The sequence below is a fragment of the Conger conger genome, chromosome 17 (genome assembly GCF_963514075.1).
Source record: "Conger conger chromosome 17, fConCon1.1, whole genome shotgun sequence".
NCBI classification, from domain to species: Eukaryota; Metazoa; Chordata; class Actinopteri; order Anguilliformes; family Congridae; genus Conger; species Conger conger.
Genome location: NC_083776.1, coordinates 33,349,514 through 33,369,574, shown reverse-complemented (window position 1 = coordinate 33,369,574; position 20,061 = coordinate 33,349,514). Strand labels below are relative to the sequence as shown.

Genomic DNA, 20,061 nt, shown 5'->3' with positions numbered 1-20,061 from the left:
AGAAACATCGCTGCTTGAGGACATTAATCAACTGGGGGTTGAACTGGACTTTTGCAACATTTATTAAACCAAAATGACATGCACATTACAGAAATAAAGATAGAGAAATCACTCAAGCACAGTAACCTAACCGTACATTCTGTACTGAGCACAGGCACAACTTCATGCAAGAAAATAGCCAGTATGTTAACTAAAGGAATTATGTCTTGGATAATGTTTCAGTAAAATAGCAGCTAGATTGATAGAAGGTTTATCACAAAAGCGATCAGTTGGAGAAAGCGGTTATTCTTAATATTAGACCACTGCACAAACAGCTCTATATATTGCTCATTAGCCATGGTCAATGGTGCAAAGTGACAGATAGTCATTTTGCATTTAAATACTTCACTTGATCTTCTGTGATTGATAAGAAAGGACAGATCAAATCCACTGGGTTTTTGACCAATTTCTTCAGCAATTAGTTTTCAAACAGCAAACCATGGGCCACGCTTGGTAAATCAAACTTATTAACAGCTATATTAGTCTTCTCATCTGAGAAAAAAATTAGCAGCTATACTAACAGCAAACTCAAAGTGAGAGACAGGAAGTGGTGCTTACAGAGTTCCCAAACGATAAGCTAAGAAATTCGAAAGAAACAACAGGTCTCTACTGCATCAGCACAGTCTATACACAACTCTACTACATCAGCACAGTCTCCACACAGCCCCACTGCATCAGCACAGTCTCTCCTGCATCAGCACAGTCTGCACACAGCTCTACTGCATCAGCACAGTCTGCACACAGCTCTACTGCATCAGCACAGTCTGCACACAGCTCTACTGCATCAGCACAGTCTGCACACAGCTCTACTGCATCAGCACAGTCTGCACACCACTACTAAATCAGCAGTCTGCACACCACTCTACTGCATCAGCAGTCTCCACAACATGCTTCTTTTTATAATTCAGTCAGCCCTGAATATTTATGAATCTTGCTAAAATAACTAAATGCTAAATATAATATGAATTAAAATAAATGTAATGCTAAAAATGCAAGAAAACAAAGCCATATATATTGTTCAAGTAACTGAATATATGTACAGATTTTATGCCTTACCCATTACATGTTATTTAGCTGATGCTTTTATTTGATTAGACTAAGCAGGGGACAATCCCCGCTGGAGCAATGCAGGGTTAAGGGCCTTGCTCAAGGGCTCAACAGCTGTGCGGATCTGATTGCGGCTACACCAGGGTTTGAAGCACCAATCATACACCTTACCCATAATCCTCCAATCTCAACTCCACTTTACAGAAGAGTCTTCAAAATCAGAGCTACTTGGGGCCGAGTTGCTTAGGCTAGCCACCACCACCTTACTCTCCCACACCCTGGAACACACCCCATTCTAGGCCATTCTCAAAAGATGACAATTCATTTTTTTTGTCCCTCAAAATAAATGCAAACAAATGTGTCCCTCAGCTTTGGACCACACCACAATTTGTAAATGTTGCACGAGCATTCAAAAATACAACATGGAAATCATCTCCGATGTGAGGCCCTAGCTTTTTCCCATAAGATACCTGGGGAATACTTTCAGCATACTTCCTTCTGCTCTTGAATGTCAGCCATTTCAAATATTTACCCCGAACATTTCAACTGTTCTGCATTGTCGACAAACATGCCCATTGTTTACACCTCTCGTCAGCAGTAGGCCTGGTTTTTGTAAGCTGTTGCTGCATTTTTTGAAGTGAACACAGACGCTTGGGTAGCCAGGTTCATGACTGAAACTCTAGGGATTGGGATTCTGGCGATATTCATACCCACAGCACAGTCGGAGACATACACACAGACACTCCACAGGACTCAGAGTTGCTCCCACAAAGGGTTGACATGGCACCATTTGTAGCCAGCACTTACCATGTCCCTCTGGGTCATGATATAGCTGTCGCCATCCCTGTCTCTGCACTGCAACGGGACGGACAAAGGAGACTCCAAAACCTGACGGGGAAGAGGAGAATGACATCACATGCAGACTCACATTTCCTCTTATTGCAGCCTACATCGGTCTGTTCCACTCCTTATGCCAGCAGAAAGCTGTAACTGGCAGAAAGACCAGCCTGCAGTGTCTCCAGGAGAAACTACTCACACAGGACACGGGTTGGTATGCTACACATTCCATGTACATATTTTTTGGCCTGAATTGTTTGCTGATATTACAGCAACCCTGCAGCCTGCCAGGACCAGGAATGAAGGTCACTGCCTTTGTGATCATTGCATAGAGTTCTAAGATAATGCTTTCACTTTATAGTATGTTTTTTTTGTACATGAAGATTTTCACATTTCTGAGGGTCGACTGGCATTACAGTGGCTGGGCTGAGGGCATTTGGGGTTCTTGCTTCAGTGGTCCTGCTAGCCCATGGAATGTGTTGCAGAATTTTACACAAATTCACTGGCATTCTCATACAATTATTTTTTTCTATAATATGTCAACTCAAAATAACAATACAATACATGCCATTCATAACCTTAACTATGACACTATGAAGAGCCTTTAAACAGTGGGCATAGCGGGATGAAATCAGGTACAAATAATGTTTTAGCATTCAGAACATTTAGCAACACATGCTAATAATATTAGAAAGTCCTAGGAACGATTTCCGTTTGAATTTGTTAGTGAGAACATGACATCTCCTTTTAAACTTTTCATTTAAATTAGGCAAGTTCTCTTTGAATCATGTATGCTACCAAATGGTAAATAGTATGATAAACAACACAAATGTCAGACACCAAAAGACGATTGGCCCAAATAAATAAGAGCAATTAATTAGTTGTGGTTCAAGCCTGGGTCATCGGCCCTTGTAATCTTTAAAAGACCTCAGTATATCTGCATTTATAGAACACATTTGATTTTTTTCCGCATAAAACAATGCTGACTCCTGATTTAACATGCTTTTTTTGCTGAGATTGAAGGCTACCCATGCACATTGCCCAATTGCTCTTCAAAAATAGTACATAAACTTTCGGTTTGAACTCTGCCTTATGGCACATGCAACCTGAGACTGTGTTCAAGGAAATTGTGGGCTGATTTCCTATACCAACATCTTATCTGTGTGTGCACCTGCCTGCATTTGTTGGGAGTGTATTTTGTAGAGTACCCCATTGTAATGCTGTTGTATCAAGTTTGTCATATGAGGTCAGTGGTGTGGTTGCTTCTGTGTGAGAATACACATGCCCCAGACCATCGAAGCATAAGTTCCTGAGTCCAATATTCCACAATAAGAAAACTTCAACACTAATTTAAGCTCCAAAGAAAGTGCCATTTTATTTCACCATGTGACAGCTGGCCTTTTGACCCACAAGTCGGACCTGAAGCTGAAGTTAAGTGCAGCAGAAGTGTGCCAGCATAATCGTTGTCATTCTGCATTTGATTCTTCACCCTGGCCAGCCCAGACATAATCTGGGGCATGCGCAGTTCAGCGTGGGCCCCCGAATGCATGTTGTTCAGCCAAAATACTCATCCCGAAATATTCATGAATCAACACAGCATCTCTTCTTATTGTTCTCCACATCTGATGGATTATTCACTCCCTTCTCTAATATTATTCGCTCTTTACATTAGATCATCTGAATAATATCACATCTGTATAAGGATCTATTTTTCTGCTGCCTGCCATCTCTAGGGATCCCAGCCAGTACCAGAGACTGAGGCTGGAGCCAGCTGGACGTCAACCTGTTCCCTCTGTGGGACAGCACATCACAACCGGACCCAAACCTCGACTCTTCTGGAACCAGGTCCGCTGCGTCGGACCACTGCTGCGGTTCCCCAGTTGCTACAGTAACGTGGTTCCACTGCACTCATCTGCCTGTGGTTTCACTGCAGCCTGACCGGCCCGGTTCAAGTGAACACTGTGTGCTCCTGTAAGTCAGGTTTCCCCTCTTACAGAAAAGGAACCTGCCAATCATCTGAGCTCGCAGGCCAGCAGCCGGGCAGTTAGTTTTGTCACTCTGCAGTCACAGCTACACTTAACCAATTAACACAACACGACGCGTCAACAAGACAAGGGCTTCACTCGGCACACACTTCATAACCTCAGGCCCAACACGCCTTGCCTACACTTTCAAATTTCAGCTCCAGTCCCCCTCCGAAGCCATGGGCGCTCCCATGCTGCCAGCAATCAATGTGAAGTTAATTAATCCATTTATTTGCTCCTAATTTATTTAATGCTATTTTAAATGCACTCCTGCAACCACCTTCAACCTGGGATCTTATTCAGCTATATCCATGTACACTTCACTCCAGAATTATTGGCACCCCCGATTAACATCCGTCTTTATCTGTAAAACTATATCCTTTAAATTACTGCCCGATGCTTTCGTTTCCTGGTTCCGCCTCCTCACAAGCCGGGGGGCTTGCTGTGGCCCTCAAACAAACAAGAAGTCGCTTTACTCCACCACCGGGTACAGCAGCTCTGAAACATGCAGCCAGGGCCCACGTGAAGGAGGAGGACAAATGTAAAAAGAGAGGGATGGTAACTCTGTACGTAAGAATGAGGGGTCGTCAACAGGAGAGAGCCTGTAACACGTAGATAATGCTCTATTCCTGTATGAGCCACATGGTCGCACGTTCACTAAATACCGAACAACTCTCTCCTCAGTCACGTTCGTGGCTACATGTTAATCCATTTGCTTTCACAGTCGGTATGTCTTAATGTCAAGAGTAAACGTAAAATAGCAAAAATATAGTTTTAAAGGGATTATACATATAGCCTCAGAGTTTTGTTAGTGTCAGTAGTCTCCCAGCCTCACGTAACTCTTGCGACGAAACTTGGAAGCCATTTTTCTCAAAAACATGGCTTGGTGGGACTCAAAACTCAATACTCAATATGAACTCCCTTGGTATCTGGAGTAGAACTTGGGTATCGTTAAAAGGCTTACATTCCCTTTCAGTTTTTGTGTCTCAAACTCAAAATACGTTTTGGGGTGAACAGGACTTGATTTTGATAGAGCAGGCCACAAATGTTCTTAATACATCCCTCAGTCACAGGCATCCCCCTGGAAGGTAACGCTTTGGAAGAAAGCTCTCATCATTTCAGACTGCAGTTACCTGCATTTCCACAACTTCAAACAGAAGATGGCCAATGCAAAATTAGTCTGAGTGAAAAGCTTCATTAATATGGAGTACATCTGCCTTGACAGAAACACACAGCTCATGTCTGGGCGTGGCGCAGTCAGGCTACATTGTACCACTGCAAGGGGAATTGGGTCAATAATGCAGAGCCATTTAAAACTGGTTATTATCAGCCCTGTACAAGCACAAATCAACACACACCAACATGTACCATTCTGTACAAAGATCCCTCAGACTTTTTAGGGATTTCTGAACACAATTTCACTTCACTGAATGAAATAAATATCAACATGAATTATACTCTCTCACTGTCCTTTTTCCGCATATGGCTCCAATCCAGGACATGAACTGAGTGAAATCTGTTTAGTTCACCTCCCACTCTGAGCCACTGGAAAGCGCTCTCTGGCCTGATTTTATTATGATCCATTTGCCCTAGAGCAATTATTATCCACAGTAAATGTGAATATGCAAGCTGCTGCTTTTTAAGCTGAGGAAGTGTTGACATTTGGCCAGGAGAGTTGCAGTGTGTGCAGGTAATTAAGCAGCCAATGAAGACCTTGCAAACATTGTGAACAAGGTGGGTAGATTCTTTAGCCAATCAACAATTTTAACGATGAGTGCTAAAGAAATCACTGAAGACCAACAGCCCACCAGGCCTGGGTTCTTACACCTGCGATAAGCCATTCCACTACAGTATGGTGAAGACTACCTGTGTTGTATCTGTGGTGAATAGAGCTTCACACAGACAAATGTTTTTAAATACAAGCTGAAATAAAAATAGACTCTTTCCCCAATTTAGTCAATTCTTCAGAACCATGTGAAGTATATATTCCATGAAATAAAAACAAATTGTTTGTGTATATATAGTTGCATATTTCCACACCAAAGCTTCTTCCCATCTACTTCCTGGAAAACTATTTTAATTTAGGTTTTATATCTTTAAGTACCAGCGTGTAGGTCAATGAAATGTCTGCCAATTTTCCATTCCCATCCAATCAATGTCCTTTCCTGCAGGGCCGGCATTCCACCCCCTCCTCACGACAGTCAAATCAACTCCCGCCCTTCAAAAATTCCCCCCAAAAGATGTTTCAGGCGCATACACGTCACATCGCGCATGCTAGTGCTGCTCTAGCTTCCTCTTCACTGTGACTAAAGGTGGTCATCTGGGTAATTATGCGGTGGAAAATGTGGTTATCGTGGATTAACTCCACAAAAGGGGTCTGAAAAGCTTACGCATGCGCGCGTGTGTGTGTGTGTGTGTGTGTGTGTCTATCGGTCCTTACCTTGAGCAGCCCCCAGGTCTCACAGACCTAGGCTGTGCCTCAACAGGAGAGCAAGCCCACGGGTCCCCTGGGCCACGACCTCCGACCTCTCACCCCTCCCCAGCAGACAAAGGAAAGCTGTGTACAGATCCACACTGTCCAATCAGACCGCTCGTCCTCGGCAGCAGTTCACGCCAGCCAATCGCAAACCTGGAGAGAGAGGGTAATACAGGACTTAGAAAAAATCTGGAGAAAGAGAAGGAGCCTCATAGTACCTTCTCATAGGCTCATTATTTTTCAGTATTTTTATTTAGTTCACCTAGATCAAATTAAAACATCTAGCTCAATAACAAGCAAACAAATAGTTCAACTATGCAAAAAGAAGCCTACATAGTTAGTTCATATTACTGACTGTTAAGCACTGCTCCAAATACACATTACACCTACAGGCAGTTACACACAAGCTAACACTACATCCAGTTAACACAGTTAGAGCCTACTGCTCTAGCGAGATGCTAGCAGTACACAATTACATTACCCTTCATTATTCTGGGATTTAATAAAAGAAAACAACATAAGCTAGTGTTCATATGCAGATCCGATACCTGAACCAAAGTACCTCCAGATTCCGATTCAAATTGGTCAACTAATTTTTGCATTTATACCATAATCACCCACAGCAACATGCATCAAATTTGACAAATCAATTATATATCACACAAGTGTAAATGGGGCCAAAAAGACACAAAGAAAACCATTTACAACAAGCCAATTAGTCAGTTTTCTTGCCAACACAGGCCAGTAAGAGGACCATTATTAGGTGGCATCGAGAATGAGACAAAGACTCACAATCACCATTAGAAGTTTTACCCTGGCTTGGGTCTGATTTGGCTGTACACAGCCGCTGCGCAAAGGGGTTCATCTTCTCTTTAAAAATCATTGTGAATGGTTATAAATGAGGAATCAAACAGAAATCAGACACCAGAAGACTCTACAGTAGCTACAGTGGTGTGAAAGTGTTTGCCCCCTTCCTGATTTCTTTCTTTCTTTCTTTCTTCTTTTTTTTTATTTTTTATTTTATTTTATTTTTATTTATTTTTTTGCATGTTTGTCACACTTAAATGTTTCAGATCATCAAACAAATTTAAATATTAGTCAAAGACAACACAAGTAAGCACAAAATGCAGTTTTTAAATGAAGGTTTTTATTATTAAGGGAGAAAAAAAAATCCAAACCTACATGGCCCTGTGTGAAAAAGTGATTGCCCCCCCTGTTAAAACATAACTTAACTGTGGTTCATCAAACCTGAGTTCAATTTCTCTTGCCACACCCAGGCCTGATTACTGCCACACCTGTTCTCAATCAAGAAATCACTTAAATAGGACCTGCCCGACAAAGTGAAGTAGACCAAATGATCCTCAAAAGCTAGACATCATGCCGAGATCTAAAGAAATTCAGGAACAAATGAGAAAGAAAGTAATTGAGATCTATCAGTCTGGAAAAGGTTATAAAGCCATTTCTAAAGCTTTGGGACTCCAGCGAACCACAGTGAGAGCCATTATCCACAAATGGCGAAAACATGGAACAGTGGTGAACCTTCCCAGGAGTGGCCGGCTGACCAAAATTACCCCAAGAGCGCAGCAACGACTCATCCAAGAGGTCACAAAAGACCCCACAACAACATCCAAAGAAGTGCAAGCCTCACTTGCCTCAGTTAAGGTCAGTGTTCATGACTCCACCATAAGAAAGAGACTGGGCAAAAATGGCCTGCATGGCAGAGTTCCAAGACGAAAACCACTGCTGAGCAAAAAGAACATTAAGGCTTGTCTCAATTTTGCCAGAAAACATCTTGATGTTCCCCAAGACTTTTGGGGAAATACGCTGTGGTCTGACGAGACAAAAGTTGAACTTTTTGGAAGGTGTGTGTCCCATTACATCTGGCGTAAAAGTAACACCGCATTTCAGAAAAAGAACATCATACCAACAGTAAAATATGGTGGTGGTGGTAGTGTGATGGTCTGGGGCTGTTTTGCTGCTTCAGGACCTGGAAGACTTGCTGTGATAAATGGAACCATGAATTCTGCTGTCTACCAAAAAATCCTGAAGGAGAATGTCCGGCCATCTGTTCGTGACCTCAAGCTGAAACGAACTTGGGTTCTGCAGCAGGAAAATGATCCAAAACACACCAGCAAGTCCACCTCTGAATGGCTGAAGAAAAACAAAATGAAGACTGGAGTGGCCTAGTCAAAGTCCTGACCTGAATCCTATTGAGATGCTGTGGCATGACCTTAAAAAGGCGGTTCATGCTCGAAAACCCACCAATGTAGCTGAATTACAACAATTCTGCAAAGAATTGGGCCAAAATTCCTCCACAGTGCTGTAAGAGACTCATTGCAAGTTATCGCAAACGCTTGATTGCAGTTGTTGCTGCTAAGGGTGGCCCAACCAGTTATTAGGTTTAGGGGGCAATCACTTTTTCACACAGGGCCATGTAGGTTTGGATTTTTTTTTCTCCCTTAATAATAAAAACCTTAATTTAAAAACTGCATTTTGTGTTTACTTGTGTTGTCTCTGACTAATATTTAAATTTGTTTGATGATCTGAAACATTTAAGTGAGACAAACATCCAAAAAAAATAAAAATAAGAAATCAGGAAGGGGGCAAACACTTTCACACCACTGTATAACTGTATTTTTACATTACATTACATTATTGGCATTTGGCAGACGTTCTTATCCAGAGCGACGTACAACAAAGTGCATACCCATAATCAGGGGTATGTGTACTGAAAGACCCTAGAGGGAAGTACAATTTCAATTGCTACCTGTACAACAAAGATAAGGACCTGGGCCTATTTTTTTTTTTTTTTTTTTTAAACAACAAATAAACCAAGTAAAAGAGACCAAACATAACTATCCAAATACTGCTTACCTAGCCAACTAAAAATACCGAAACACAACGTAAATCACAAAGACAACAATTAAGGTTCACAGGGAGGTAGGGAAGGATGGGGAGAGGTGCTGCTTGAAGAAGTCGATGCCAGATAACGGTATTTCACAAGGTATTCAACATTCAACAGGGAGTGAGATAGCTTTGCCCTACTAATGGGAGCGACTGTCACCGCATTTTCACCTGGGCCGATCATCTGGTACAATCTGAAATGTCACAGTGAAGCTTGTGGGGCTGCCGGGTGGCTAAACCAATCAAAGCACTGTTCTAATGCTTGGACAGACCCCGTTATCTGGCATCGACTCCGGACGTGCCTGTGCCGACGGTGGAAAGCAGCCCTGCAGAGACTAGGGAGGTCTTCAGTCGTCCAGAACTGCAGCATCTCCACAGAGCCCCCTGGTCAACTAAGGCAGCTAGTCCACTTGTTCAGCTGTGCCCGAGTGTGTTCTTATGGCTTATGCCTGTGCAAGGTGAACTGTCCAGCCATAAGGAACGGCTGCCTACATCACAGGCTTCAGATTAGTGGATACTGTTGCAGAGGGAACTGGCGATTGGGCGTGACTGAGCACTGTAAACTGGGAGAAAGGGGGGTGCCATTTTGTTTTTAAATGCTAGGTTGTGAAAGACAGCTTAGTGTTTATTGCAAAAGGATTTCAATCCATTATAATAAATGACTGAAAATAGACTACTTGCTCTGGGTTCCAGCTTGATGGTCTTCCCACAAGACCAGGAGGGCGGACGTTTAACCATTACCTGCAAACCTCACCACCGGTTCTATCCTATCCTTCTCTATAATATCGAGACCAATCATACAGAAAATGAAATGAAGCAAATTACCAAATACAGCCTGTATCCATGAGAAGTGATTTAAGTGTTTGTTGTTTCAAATCAAAACCAGACAGTAAAGGCTTTTCATTCCAATGACAATTTACCGTGTCATGTAGGCTACTCAGTACTGGTCATAAACACCCATACGCTGGTTTCCCAACACAATTATATCAACTTTGTAGGTTTTGCTGAGCTGGTAACTGAACAAGGATGTGTATTTACAGAAAGTGTACTTGTACTGTAGCCTAAAGAGGCGGCAAATTAACCCAGACTTATGATTTGTATCTTAATTTAGGCCTATCTAATTTCCAAACACCTTGCTCGACATGTCTACAGTAAACGTCCGTTTATCAAATTATGGATACAGCAATATTAACATCTCTGCGTCTTCAACTATAGGCATGATTAGTTCTAAGCAAATGCTCTACTATGTGCCCGGCCAAAACGAACAGTAGGCTATTTCAACATGTTAACCCCTTACAATTACAAAGTGTTTGTTCTCACTTTGCTTTAATGACTAGCGAACTGTACAAACTTTAACCTAAATCGCACGACAGCAACAGAACATGACCCTAGTGCCATCAGCATCAATCACGTTTACTGTGGTCCCGCTCAGAGGAAAAACTGCCCGAATAATGGCTTGGCGAAACTGAAGAGCTACAAAACATTCCCTTCAAGTTTTCGATTCAGTAGCGCAGTGTGTTGCTTGCTTCCACTCACGTGTACAAACACAACAATAGCCTATTTAAAAACAAGGAAGAAACAAAGGACACAAAACATTCAACGCAATTGTGATTCTGGTAAAAATAACAATAATAAGTAATTCATAAAAGCGTTTTCAAACTGCCAGCTTTTGAGCAAACTAACTAAATGGCCAGATAATGGCTTTCCCTTGCATATCCTTAAAAACATTAGGTAGTAGGGAGTCACTGGAAACATGGCTCATGCAATCAACATTACCCTTCCAAAGACTTGCATCTGTTTTAGATATCGCACTGAAGACTACGATTTTTGGTCGTACAGCCTACGGATTCAAATCTCCACATCGCGAAATGTTCTGAACTGTGTAATTTTAAGAATAAATGGCTGCCGTCCCTGGCAGTAAGGCCAAACGTGTTTACTGCCGGCCAGCAGGCGTCAGGGAGAGTAGAAGGTGGATGCACTCTAAAGAGACAGTAGAACAAAACTTACCCATTTGTGCCAAATAAATGAAGTCCGCATTGCACATGAAATATTATCCATTAGGCTACCACGAAAGAGCCTACGTGCAGATCAACAGGAGTCGCATAACGAATCCCATCCTACGTGTTTATAAAGATGTGCTTATTCCGCAAACGACAGCATTCGCATAATTATAATCTTGAGGATAATAAAGTCTCTTTCAGTAAAATCAAATGAAGAAGGGCCGTGTTACATAGACCTTTTACTGTAATTTTCACCAGCAGCAATCCGCAATAAAATATCCGCGCTTTACCAGGATAGGTCACACCAAACAACCAAAAAATCTCCAAGACGTTTCAAACTTGTGCAACTTTTTTTTTTCTTCTTTCAGAGAAGTTGTTCCTGTTTCGCCAATGCTTGGGGGAGGGGAGCGTTTCAGCAGTAAGCTCAGCCAAAGCTTAAACTGCATTCACAAAAACTCAAAAGAATTCTGGAACGAAAGCGTCGCTGATTCCCCATGGTAAAACACACGGCAAATTCGGAGGCATGCAAACTGCAATAAAAAATGCAAATTTTAAAAATAAATTATTGTAGTTAAAAAAATATGCTACCTCATATGCCATTTGCTTGGTACGATATAGCTACCTCTCTGGAAGTGTGGGCACTGTTATGTTTAATTTCATATAATGTGATTAGTGTGCAGTCATCTTTATGTACATGTAGGATCTAATAACCAATTTGACACATAAGTCTACGTCCTGCCTGCATGAAAAGCGCCGCTTTGTACATAGTTTCATTGATGTAATTTAGCTACGTTTACCAAGAGAGCAGTATTTCGGATGAACGGCATATTCTCACAAAAAAGACCTTGCTCCTCTACTTTTGGTAGCCCACGGCACCTTAGTACCACGGGATACCACTTTTTCAAATATCACATAGGCTATAGGGCAATGAGGTTTACAAACTACGACTCGAATGTACTGCAACTACGAAGGTAACGCAGAGGTAGTTGTAGAGAGGTAGGAACGATCGCGCTTTCATGAAGGAGGAATCATGTGCATCGGAGGTGATAACAATACTACTCCCGTAAAGTATTAGTCACCTATGTCTCTGTGCCAAACAGGGCACAAACAAAGGCACACCACTATCTAACGAATGAAGAATACATTACATGAATTAATTCTGCAACACACCTACATACCTAGCGTTCCTCGTTTCTCCCCTGTCTACTTGTGCGTGTTGGTTTAACCCAAATTCTAAGTCGCAATTCTAGGTCAGGTCTGTGTGCCACTGAATATAAGAAACGCTTGCAGTCAGTGCTGACAAACGTCTAATTATAGCAGGAACGAGAAAGTATGCAGTCGTTAACCTACTGAAAATCTTGATGATACTAATATCACTATTATTAAAATGGCCTAAACCATAATGACCGATTTTATGTTTTATTTTTTATTTTATTTTCAGATAAAATATTCTACCTAAATTGCACTGCTTGTAATTTGCAAGTCAAATAAGCTACTGCAGGAAAAATGTTTGGTATTAACACCCATAGCTGTTTTAGAATAAAATGAAAAAGCACAATATTGAAATAATAATGATATAATAACATTGGCTGCTCAAAAAGCCACATAAAACGGGTTGTGCTATAATACAAACTGTCTTCTTTTTTCTTCTTTTACATAAACATGTTGGAGATTCTGTGCCTATGGTAGGCTGTGGTAGCTAATTGTTGGTCAGCTAGGTGTTATATTTACCACCAATAATACTTCTTACTGGTTCAGTTCAGGGAGGGAAACCATATGTATATGCATACACCACCTTGGTACACACACCCTACCATCACCCACGTTTCTGCTGTTGCAAATAATTTTCCTCCCAAATCCACATTCAACAAAATATTCTTCACTCAGTCCTGGATGCCAAAGGGATGCAAGTGGCAGATCTACCTGCAGCCAGTAATCGGAGCTCTCTCACCTGGTTCCTCCACCCATCCATCCACTCCTTTTATCACTCTCACCTGGTTCCTCCACCCATCCATCCCCTCCTTTTATCACTCTCACCTGGTTCCTCCACCCATCCATCCCCTCCTTTTATCACTCTCACCTGGTTCCTCCACCCATCCATCCCCTCCTTTTATCATTCTCACCTGGTTCCTCCACCATCCATCCACTCCTTTTATCACTCTCACCTGGTTCCTCCACCCATCCATCCACTCCTTTTATCACTCTCACCTGGTTCCTCCACCCATCCATCCCCTCCTTTTATCACTCTCACCTGGTTCCTCCACCCATCCATCCACTCCTTTTATCACTCTCACCTGGTTCCTCCACCCATCCATCCACTCCTTTTATCACTCTCACCTGGTTCCTCCACCCATCCATCCACTCCTTTTATCTGAGGCCCAGTGCTGCAAGGCGAACGCACAGCACAGGGTCATTCCCATCCACAGCACAGGGTCATTCCCATCCACAGCACAGGGTCATTCCCATCCACAGCACAGGGTCATTCCCGTCCACAGCACAGGGTCATTCCCATCCACAGCACAGGGTCATTCCCCTCCACAGCACAGGGTCATTCCCCTCCACAGGACAGGGTCATTCCCAGCCTCTGTCTGTGGCTCATTAATACCGCAGCCTGCCTCTTTACTGAGCTTCACATGGACATGGACATTGCTGCAGGCCACTGCAACAACATGTCCATGGTCAAGTGAGCTAGTCCTATTCTCCTTTCCTTCTAGGGGGTAGAGCATGTCCCCCCCCCCCCCCATTAACACATACCCTGAGACACACACACACACACACTCATTAACACACACACACACTCACACACTCATTAACACATACCCTGAGACACACACACACACACACTCATTAACACACACACACACTCACACACTCATCAACACATACCCTGAGACACACACACACACACACACACACTCATTAACACACTCACACTCACACACACACACACTCACACACACTCACTAACACATACCCTGAGACACACACACACACACACACACACACACACACACACACACTCACACACACACACACACACACACACACACACACACACACACACACACACTCACACACTCATTAACACATACCCTGAGACACACATTCACTATCTCCCACACATTCACTGACACACTGCACACATACAGTTACTCATACATGTACACCAACTGATACTCACACCCCCTGCATTGTTTGCCTATTTAATTCTAAATACACTTTCAGAAATGATTACACTGAAATGCTGTTTATGATCATAAAGAATGTGTTTCATATGTTTGTTTTAAATCTATGTTTCAACTAATTTGTCATTTAGAGATCATTCAGAGATCACATTCATGGTCATCTTTGCCCCACATATCAAACCTGGACCCCTCTTAGCCCAGCTGTCTGACACGCAAGGACCAATTAAGGTCACCAGTCAACTCTTAAGATCTCCCCAAAGCTTGAAGTGTTCAGAGAAATGAGGAGTGAAAGCAATAGGTTCTGAAGAGGCCACCGCACTTATTGTGCTTCAGCTGTTGAAGAAAAGAGAAGGGGCTGACCCGCACCTGTCTGGAAACACTCAAACACTCAGAGAACACTACAGAATCCACCGAAACGGCCATTCGTTTGTGAGTGACATGGGCAGCTTCAAAAACAGTGCCGGTGGATCACTTGAACGAGCGCATTCTGTGATGTCGCGGACACGCTGTGCAGAGAAAGCATTGCTACGATGTAAATAACTGCGGCAACTCGACCTATTCGTTTGAGGAAATATATTATGTGTTTATAGAAATGTGGATTCCAGTAAGCTAGGGCAGAAATGCTATTAAATTAAATTACACACAGCCCACCAGTGGCGGAATGATGGAATGATGACATTGGCAAGATATTGAAATTTCCTAATTGGGAAAATGAGGCAAGAGCTTTGGGATTGCGCGGACGGTGATGTGTTTGCGTTGCTGGTTCACTGTTATGCATACTAAGCACACGGGGGAACTCGGGGGATTAAGGCGTTTGTTTGCAGTCTAATCCTTTGCGTGAACCGATCCTGTCATCATATAGCCCCGCGATTTCTGCGGAATTCACCAAAATAAAAAGAAAAGATTCAGGTAAAAATTTGAGCAAACCCTCCGTAGCATTTAACAACTCCCTTTGATAATCCATCGCCGTTGTTTACTTACAGCCAATCGTTGGGGTAGCAAAGCGAGCATGGTATTTATCTTCAAGCGAAATAAACCGCACTCCATTCTCTTCCTGTACTTGGTCGAATAGATGCTTGGCGTTTCCCTACATCTGTTTTTTACATGCACACATTACCGCACTGTTTGGACTCGTGTCAATGCAAGACCCGCATCAATAATTGAGTTGTGTGCAGTATTGAACACTTACTGTGCAGTTATAGTATCAGTACAGTTACTTGTTGCGCGTTAACACTTCAGCAAGGGATGACGTCATGCTGGGGAAAAGGAAACAACGGTTCACCGAGGTCAAGTTTATTTAAAGTGTTTGTTTCCAGTGTTAAACTGCAGTGCGTTCTGGGTGTTTGCTTGCTCAACCTTTTTATGAGGGTGGATGAAAAATTGTGGAATACAGAAGCCTTATCAAACATCTCAGTTCAAATGAAAATGTAATCAGTTTTCTTTGATTGCAGCTGTGTACTCCAAAAATGTCAGACAGATATTTCACTGAGCGTGTGGATTCAGTGGGGCAGTAAAGTTTTATTTAAAAAAGACCCCTGACCACTTTCACACAGAGGAACATGTATAGCACATTCTAGAATCTCTACAGCCACTAAGACGGGACAAAATATGAGACAAAAACACAGAGCTGAAGGATCCATGTTGCTCAGATAATTTAAGAATGCAATACAAATAACTGTAAGCGATCAAAGTAAGCAAGTAAGCAAGCAAAGTGAGTGAGAGCAAATCCTGTGTGCAGTGCATGGACAAGGAGGGAAGCAAGCTGTCAGCATCACATTCCTTCTGTCCGTGCGTCTCTGTCAAAATGCAGGCATTACCTCGACACAGGCTTTGAGCAGGAGTGGCATTCTGAATGTGATATGGCCCCAGAAGGTCAGAGCTGTACAGTCCTGCCCTCCCTTGCATGCATACACACACACACAAACACACACACACACAGAGAGGGTATGTGTTTATGTAAGTGTGTGTGAGAGAGAAAGTGTGTGTGAGTGTGTGTGTGTCTGTGCGTGTGCGTGTTTGTGTGTGCGTGTATGTGTGTGTGTGCGTGTGTGTGTGCATGTGTGTGTGTGTGTGCGTGTCTGTGTGTGTGCGTGTTTGTGTGTGCGTGTGTGTGTGTGTGTGTTTATGTGTATGTGTGTGTGTGTGTGTTTATGTGCATGTGCGTGTGTGTGTGTGTGCGTGTTTGTGTGCGTGTGTTTATGTGCATGTGCGTGTGTGTGTGCGTGTGTGTGTGTGCGTGTGTGTGTGCGTGTGTTTATGTGCATGTGCGTGTGTGTGTGTGTGTGTGTGTGCGTGTGTGTGTGTGTGCATGTCTGTGTAGGCCTAGGTGTTTGTGTGAAAGAGAGTGTGTGCGGCAGTGCTCAGGAGGGCTGTCCCCAGCTGACTGCTTCATGGGTCCCCAGCCGGTTCCCCCCCTTTAACCCCCATCCATCACAGCACAGCGGCTCTCTGTCTCCTGCAGGGGCCTGGCCTGAAAGCCTCTCTCCTGGAATCGCTTCAACATCAATCTCCAGGAGCACGGCCAGGGGGCAGGCCGACATTTCATGTGACATCCTAACTATGTTACCCTGTCGCCACAACCTCATGAAAACATTGTGAGAACAATGTGTCAGCAGATGTGCCTCAGGACCAGCATCAGGCCAACTTCATAGATCACACAGGGCACTAGCAGCTCACGCTGGACACTGGAAGTTCACACTGGATACTGGAAGTTCACACTGGACACTGGAAGTTCACACTGGACACTGGAAGTTTACAATGGGCACTGCCAGCTCACACTGGACACTGGAAGTTCACACTGGGCACTGCCAGCTCACACTGGGCACTGGATGTTCACTCTGGACACTAGCAGCTCACACTGGACACTGGAAGTTCGCACTGGACACTGGAAGTTCACACTGGGCACTGCCAGCTTAGGCTGTGCTTGCCTAACGCATTAACTCAGTCCCAGGTGATGGTTTGTGTATGTGACGGGCATACCTTGCATTCCTGCTCACTTTGATACTCAGACTCCCTACATTTGCCTCGCAAGCTTTCTTCACAGTCTGAGGTCACACACAATCTGTAAATTACTACCAGTTCACCTCATACACTGGTAGACTGTAGGCAGGTCAGCCGTTTGAACATTAGTGTCCTTCAGATGTTTGACCCCAAGGTGTAGACAGGCCTTACAGGCCCTCTGTCCTGAAGTGTCAGTCTACTGTTCTTCATTCTCCAATGACGAGCATGATGAATACGTTTAGTTACAACCAGTGGTGGTGTGCTCCTCATGGCCAGATCACTGGCATGGAAAGGCGGGATGAGTCTGTGCCTAGGCAATGAGTCGCATGTAGCTGGTTGGTGTGGAAAATGAAATAGCTAAATAGAGTAGAAAAAGGTACTCGCACTCAAACCAACAGAAATACAAGACGACAAATAGAAAATGTTAGCTGACTTGGCTGATACAAGAAAGTGCAAAATGCAAACTTTATGCCTTCATCAGTACTGTGCTGTCCCCACAGTACCCAGGTGCATATATGTGCAGAAACAACCTCCAACCATTAGCCTCATTTATCTTCAGGTGCCTTCGTGGCGTTGGGGCCTACTTCCTACTGAGGGAACCCTACATTACTCAAGGCTCTGCTCCCCATACGATCCTGAATTGTGTATTTCTGTGAAGCCTTGTGCCTACACTGAGAGAACTGATGGAAAGATCTTACCTTGCATTTACTTACACAGAGCAAGGTGAATAGGGTATCTGGGCTTCCACCAACAACTGCCAATTAAGGAAAGGAGCTCTCATTGTCCATAAAAGATATGCTTGTATTGTATTCATATATGCAATATTTCATTCACACAAATCAGAACTACGCACATACAGGGGCTGAGTACACTGATTATTAATAGTGCCACTGATTTCCAAAATCGGGTTTTCAGTATGTAAGTGTAAAAATGATAACAGTAGAAGAAGATGAGCCTGATAACTTCCTGTTACTGAGAGGATGCAAATGCGTATTAGCACTGCATACCTGCACGGTGACAGGGGCCAACTGAGGGCACCATACAGGCTAGCCTACCCCGAACCATAACCCATCTCTCCTCAATCTTCATTCTTTCATGTTCTCCCACATACACACACACACACACACACACACACACACACACACACATCACTGTCCATCCAGCACCTAAAGCTATCTATGAACACATCTATGAACACATTGTGGCAACCACTCTGTCCTGCATATTATCCCTTCACATCAGGAGAGTCTTTGCAGTCCTCACTCAAGAGCCAATGCAGCTGTTCAAGCCCTTGTAATCTCTCGTCTGGACTACCCCTACCAGCATGTGCCCTCAGGCCACTGCACGTCCAGAATGCTGCCGCTTGCCTGGTTTTCAACCTGCCGTTTACACACACTTTTTATCACCCCTCGCTGGCTTCCAGCAGGTGCCAGTATTCAGTTTATATCCCTCTCACTGGCACGGCAACCTGCAAATGGCACTGCCCTCCTATCTTCAGACAATGATCACACCATGCACTCCAAATTAGGCCTCTCTGTTCAGCATCTACCTGCCAGCTGGCTGCCCCGTCCCTCTGTGCTCCCAGCTGTTTTTCATGGCTTTGACCCCTCTCTGCCCTCGTCCCTGAAGGTGGGGAAACCTTCCCCAATCAGTCAGGAGATTCACTGGCACAAAATGTCTCAAAACTCACCTCTCCAAATCACACCTCAACATTTCCATTTAATGCCATTATAACACAAACTAACATTTTAACTTATACAAACATTATCATGAACTCATATGTACTATTACTTTCTATCTACTAACTAACTAAATAGCACAACAACTTGGCCAGCAGTCTTTTCATTAATGAACTATAAGTCACCACAACCATGAACTATTAGGATGGGAAATACAGCACAGATTGTAAAATACAATATTTTATCATGTTATGGAGTATATGAACAAGTGCAGGACATGATCCATACCCATACGGCACTAAAACCACTTTTCAGGGTTTCCCACAGACGTACTACGGCTACAATGACCATAGGTAATTACTCAGTGTATACATTAAAGCCAGTACTCTCTGGCCTCATGGCAACATAAAAATGTCAGATATGGCTTTACAATCAAAACAATAAAGTTTTAATCAGTAGATAAATAGAATAGAAACTATTTTTCTGTTTCTGCATCACCTTCTTTTCTTTTTCTGCCTCCAGTGTTATATTATCAATTCAACCCATCTGTCAATATTCATTATAAACTGACACCACCACACTTTGCCAGTCGCAGATATGCAATACTCATTGTAGCCACAATGGTATACTTGGGTTAATTCACCAACCAGTGCTTATGTATGGATGTGCTTATGTAAGGTCAAGCTGTCACCCAATGCAATACAGTCAACAGTATTTTTCTCCTGCTTTGGTTGGGTCCTGTTGACTTGCTGGCAAAAGGTAACTGAAAGATATAACTGAAAGATCAGCTTGGTGGCTCATTCATACTCTTAAACAAATTAAACATTAATTTAACCAGGTTGGGTGATTGAGTTTAGAATCTCTTTTGAA

At 43.2% G+C, this 20,061-nt stretch overlaps 1 protein-coding gene across 7 annotated transcripts in view; it reads right to left on the bottom strand.

Annotated features, from left to right (window-relative positions):
• LOC133116173 (B-cell CLL/lymphoma 9 protein-like) overlaps positions 1-20,061 on the bottom strand; it is a 60,938-nt gene that overhangs the window by 15,517 nt on the left and 25,360 nt on the right. The window contains exons 1-3 of one of the 7 annotated variants that reach the window (XM_061225456.1): positions 13,251-13,274; positions 6,388-6,576; positions 1,894-1,974 (exon numbers count right to left, since the gene is read on the bottom strand). The gene's annotated coding sequence lies outside the window, so the exon portion shown is untranslated. Of the gene's footprint in view, positions 1-1,893; positions 1,975-6,387; positions 6,577-11,103; positions 11,207-11,334; positions 11,760-12,124; positions 12,273-12,505; positions 12,522-13,250; positions 13,275-20,061 lie in introns of those variants that run through there. The other 6 variants (XM_061225458.1, XM_061225452.1, XM_061225457.1 and 3 more) reach the window with 6 other exon arrangements.